Below are 6,391 nucleotides of genomic sequence, written 5' to 3'. Positions count from 1 at the left end.
GTCCGGCAAGCAAAGCAAGGGGGATCCCCCACCGTAGCTCACATCGCCCGCAAGGAGGCCACTAACCTTGGCCCAAGGATCGATCCCTGTAGTCTTCCTTAAGTTCCATTTCTTTTTTCTGTATTAATGAAGTTGTGCATTCTTTTCCCGCCTCAGTCTTTGGCTGAGGGGGTTTTTAACAAGGCACACAGACATAATCAATAAAATGGCTCATGTTGCTCAATCCATATTCTTATTTTATGTTTTTATAAAGGACGAAATCGAACCAACCTCTTTCACTCTCACCAAGGTCAAGTTCGAGCCTTAATAAAGTCATTTTACTCCAATATAAGGTCGAGTACGAACCTTAAGCACGCTTATTCGAGGTCGAGTCCGAACCTCGTTAAAGTTTGAGGTCGAATACGAACCCCAACACTCTTATCCAAGGTCGAGTTCGAACCTCAACAAAATCATTCTACTCCTATCTAAGGTCGAATACGAACCTTAAACACGCTTATCCGAGGTCGAGTCCGAACCTCGTTAAAATCATGAGGTCGAGTACGAACCTTAATACTCTAATCCGAGGTCGAGTCCGAACCTCGTTAAAATCATGAGGTCGAGTACGAACCTTAATACTCTTATCCGAGGTCGAGTTCGAACCTCATGAAAACTCACCTAACTATATTATGAGGTCGAGTACGAACCTTAACACTCTTACCCGAGGCCGAGTTCGAACCTCGTGAAAATCCACCTAACTCTGTTATGAGGTCAAAAGCGAACCTTAATACTCTTATTCGAGGTCGAGTCCGAACCTCAGGTCGAGTCCGAACCTTCCCGAAAAGAGTCATTTAGCGAAAAACCAAGGTCGAGGTCTAACCTCGGCATGACCAACTCGGAGCAAAGTATTACCACGCATATAAACGCACAACAGACACCAAACGTGTCTCAAAACGCGCAAAAACAGTAAAAATTAAGCGCAAATAGACAAAGCAAAATATGCACATACAAAGCTATGTTTACCAAGTCCAATACATGAATTCAAGGAACGGAAAAATAAAACAGAAAAACATTAACTGGCCTACGCAGAGGCGTTTTCACTGGAGCTACCCTCGAGGTCGTCCTCCTTTACCAACTTCCCAAAGCGGACTACCTTCTCCACATGCATGGCAGAGAAGTCGAACCCCAGGGCGAGAAGCCTTGCCTGACGAGCCGCCTTGAGGAAACCGCGCTTATGCTCAACCACGATAGCTCGTTCGGTTTCCCCCAGCCTCTGCTCCAGCGCCGCCGTCTCTGCCTCCTGCTTGGCCAGCTCCGCTTTCAAGGCGGCGACCTCTTCCTCTTTGCCGCCGATCACGACCTCGTCACAGAGGCGCTTCTCGGTCGCCGTCGCCAGCTCACTCTTCAGAGAGGTCACTTCATCCTCCAAAGAGCGAACCCGACCACGGGAGGACGTCACCTCATCTTCAAGGAAGCGCACCCGACTTCGGGACGAAAAGGCCAACCCCTGCAGCTCGCCCACCTGAGAAGCATAGTTCTCGTTCGAGCGCAAAGCAATCTCTAGGGACTTCTGCACCCTCGCAAGATCCCCCCTCGTGGCTCGCAATTCGACACTTAGGCCCTTGTTCTCCCCCTCCAGGACCTTATTCTCCCCCTTTAGGACCTTGTTCTCCCCCTTTAGGACCTTGTTCTCGTCCCTCAGGGGTTGAACTCAGCCCCTCAGTCTGGCTAAATCCTCCTGCTGTTTGGACCACTGAGGCTTCTAGTGGCCCACAATGGCCATAGCCCTCTGCAGAAGGACCTGGGCAGCGTCGAAACTATCCTCGGGCCTGGCCTCATCTATCAGCCCCTGGTCCTTGGAGCTCAGCGAGCCTTGAGGGAAGAACTTCTCGGCAGTCACCCCCGCACTCCACAACGAGTCCATGTCAGCCGAGGCACTCACATGGTCCAATCGCACCTTTGAAAGGCCCTTCCCGAAGCGGTGGGCTATGTATCGGCTTCGGGAAGCCTCCTGTGACGAACCAGACGGCGGCGCCGAAGCTGCAGGGGTGGACACGGGGACCTCAAGACTCGGCCCTTCGCCACGAGCCTCGACAGAGGCGGAAGCCAGTGTCCCCTGCTCGGCAACTGGAAAGTCCACAATAGGAACCTTCGACCTCGCCTGCGAAAACCAGCGCCATGTCAAAAAAGAAAAATGACAACATACAGAAAATCACAAAAATCAGGGAACACTACTTACCTCAGCAGCATGGGCAACCTGCTCGGTGGCTGGAGCCACCACCTCGGCAGCCTGGGTAGCCTGCCCAGCAGCCTGGGTCGCCGCCTCGGCAGCATCTCCTGCCTGCGAAAGACGGCCCTAGGTCAAAACACAGAAAAGCACAATAAAAGACACCAAAAAGACGAAGAGACAAGGTACTCACCACCTCGGCAGATTGAGCAACCTGCTCGACAGTCTGAGCCATCTCCTCAGAGGCCACCCGAGGAGCTCCCTTGGGCGGTGGACTCTCGGTAAGGTCCACCGCACCAGCATCGGCAGCCGTGGAGGTCACCTCATCGGCGTCTGGAGGGGCAGAGGTCCCCCTGACCTCCTTCGCTCCCCTTTTTCTTTTTCGGTTAACTTTCAGGTGGGAAGCATCTTCTTCTCGAGGCTCGGGGACCTCGAGCTCGGTAACATTGTAGCGATGCTTTAGCTCACGCCACAAGTTCTTCCCCATGATACCTACAGACAGGAAATAAAACACATCAGCAAAGGGAATTTACACGAACTCCAACAAACCACCAAAAAACAAAATACTCACTCTCCAAACCCCTCTCCCTGTATGCCGAGTTCGCAAGCGACAGAACAAGCTTACAATCCAGCGGACGAGGAAGCGCGGCGAGGTTCTCGATGGCGGCCTCCTCCGAAGCCGTCAGCTTCACTTGGCCCACCCCATGAAACCTAGACGGTCGGGGGCACCAATAGAAGGGAAATTTCGGCAGCCAGCTGAAGTAGAACGCCCCATCTTCCAAGGGGTCCACATTCACAAGAGCGGCTCGAAAAAACTCTTGTTTGAAATTTTTGTACGACTGGGAGTAGAGAGTAAACAAACCCCCATCCCTACTCCCACTCAGAGATAATATGTCGTATGGCGGAACGCCTAACTTCAATTGATAAAAATGAAGGAAGACGGGAAGAGACACCTCTATCCCAAAAACTGTGCACAGGACTTGAAAAACCCTAAAAAAACTCCAACTATTGGGGTGCAACTAGCAAGGAGCCGAGTTGACAAAATTCAAAAAATTGCACTTGAACTGAGTGAAGGGAAGACAGACACCTAAATCCCTGAAAAAACAGTGGTACATATAGAAATGGGGAGGGTCGGTAGACCTCCCCATGTACACGGCCTCACCGGGATCCCATTAACCTCAAGAAAGGACCGGAAAACGCTCTCGGGATCCCTTTTCTCTCACAAAACAACCCTAATAATGACGGGGTTACCGGAAACGGCGGCGGAAACTGTGAAAACAGCGACGTAAGATGACCTCGGGCGCGCGCTACGCGACATCAGCTCGGCATTTAAGTAGATTATAACTGATCTCAAGGGACCTCGCTCCAGGCGAGATCCATTATCTGATCTTATCATATCTTATCTCAGGCCCAAGGCCCAAAACAACCCTAATTCACACTAAGGTACGTGCATTACTTATACGAGACTCATACTCCCACAAACACTAACTTTAGCATCGGAGTCTCTTTTGCAGGTACTACCCCCATATTGGAGCATCGAGCGTACTAGTGGAGGAGGCTCACCGATCTTACCTGGCGAATCAGCTCTACAACAAATTTCCGGTAAGAACAACATCTTTATATAAAGAATGCTCTATCTTTTGGTAGGTATTTGTCCTTTTAACATTCAATATTATAATTTTCATTAATTTGAGTATATTATGGTATACTTTTTATCTTAAAAGTTATTTAAGTAAAATAAAAGATTAATTACGGTTTGATTTGATTGAAATTTGAATGAATTATATAATTCGAACTAAATTAAATCAATTTTTTTTTTAATTTAGTTTGGTTTGGTTTCATCAGTTTTAGATTTTGTTATTTAAAAAATTTAAAAAATGTAATGTTATGATATTTTTTTAAAGATAATATGTGAAAAATAAAATATAAAATATATAAATACTAAAGTATTTTGGTCACTTAATGTATTTAACACTAATTCTTATGTTATTATTTTAGTAAAAATATTTCTTATATAATTTTAGTTATCATATTAAATATTTTTTTCATACATAGTTTGTCACTTAAAAAAATATTTTTGACTATTATAAATAATTCATAATTTTTTATTTTAAAATTTAGCTTAGTAACTTATAATTTTATAAGATACTTTTTTATAAATATTATAACGGGTATTTGGAGAGAAAAATAATTTTTAGTAGCTTATAATTTTATATTATGTGTAAATTTTGTAAACATACATTATGCGATAATAAATTTGGTTTGATTAGAGAGATTTCGCATTCCAATTCGAAAATAGAACCAAACAACATGATTTTGAAAATTTAAAAATCAAATCGAATTGTTAATTTATGATTTTTCATTATTTTTTTTGGATCGATTTGTGATTTTTCGTTTTGGTTGATTCGATCTTAAAAACTCATGAAAAATATGATTGAAATGAAAAAATCTCTTGACATACAATGATGATAAAACACACAACAAAAAATAACAATAGAAAATAAGAAAAAATTACACAAAATTATTTAATGTTGATTCGATCTTTAATAACTACATCATGATAATATCTCCATGAATATTCATCACCTCAAATTTATTTAATGTATTTTGGTCCCTCGTACCTATGTCAATGACATCTCATAGGATTATCCTCTCTTATTTAAGGTGGCCCTTCTTATAAGTTAAGCATTTATTTTAATTTCAAGAGTTTTTATTTATTTATTGACTTCTTACATTCCAACATTATAAGAGGGTTTGAAACACCATATCTAAAATAAATATAATTTCAATTATAAATAACATTCTAAAGAAAAATAATATATTTTAAATATAATAATTACCTTAAAGAGTTGAAATTAAATATTTGAATTGTTATTCCAACAATTTCTCCCTCAATTAAAGCTTTCAAATTAATTTTTGTTATTATGGATGTTCATCATACTCATCGTGAATCATACTCTTGCTATGCAAAATTTTGAGTGTTCTTGCCTCTTCTATGAATATTTATTATCTAAAATTTATTTAAAGTAATTGGGTCCTTCATTCCTAAGTCCATGATAACATTTCATATATATAATCCTCCCTTTTTCATTTAGGGTGACTCCCTATATAAAAAATATCTATTGGCTTTTGCACCCTAATATTATAAAAAAGACTGAAATAAATCTTTAAAATAAATAATATTTTCAATTTTAAACAACATCCTAAATAAAAAATAATATATATTAAATTTAAACAATATGTTAGAGATTTAAAGTTGAAAATTTAAATTATTATCCCAATTCCTTTCTTATTTAAGATTTTCAATTTCATGTTCATCTTCAACTTTTAATTTTATGAATGTTCTTCATAATCATTCATGCTCTTGTTATGCAAATTTTGAGTATTTCTTACCTCCACCCTACAAGTATTAGATGAACTTGTACCATCGTTAGTTATTTCTAATAGAACAATCACTTGACTTCGAAATCGTCAGTAAAACTTTCAACAAAAGGATCTCACATGGATCCATCATTACTTTCATCAAATTTTGGTACTTGCGTGATACATCATTAGGCCACTAATTATTTTTTTTTTAATTTTAAAAAGGAAAAACAAAAAAAAAATGTTTAACATGAGAACATTTTGAAAAAAAAAAATTGTCTTCTTTAGTTTTCTTTTTAAAAACAATTATCTATTTTTTTTCAATATTTTATTATTATATATTTTCTTTGTGTTACCATGTTTCTTTTCCCAACTTGCTCTGTTTGATCCCATTGTAAAAATTATTTTTTGAAAATAGTTTAGGAAATAATTTTTAAAAGTTATAAAAAAAAAATACAATTAAACTCTATCCAAATATTTGAGATTTTATGATGGATTAGTATTTTAGTTTGTACAATGTATGAGCAAATTAAATAGTTATTATATATAACTAAAATTTGTAATAAATTATATATAAAATAAATATTATATTTGAATACATAAATTATATTAAAAATTTGTATAAATAGATATTATTTTTAAAATATCAAAAATTAATTAATAAATAATTATGATACATAAAAAAAATTAGATAAAAAGTTAAAAAAAATTTAAGTCTTCTCGTCGAATAAAAATGTCTAAACATACTTGTGCAAGATAAAAATTCTTATTTAATATGCAAGAGTTGGTAAATATTTATTATATATAACTCAAATTTATAATAAA

This window comes from Cajanus cajan, chromosome 9 (genome assembly GCF_000230855.2).
Source record: "Cajanus cajan strain Asha chromosome 9, NIPB_CcT2T_4, whole genome shotgun sequence".
NCBI lineage: Eukaryota > Viridiplantae > Streptophyta > Magnoliopsida > Fabales > Fabaceae > Cajanus > Cajanus cajan.
This window is presented reverse-complemented; position numbering follows the sequence as displayed.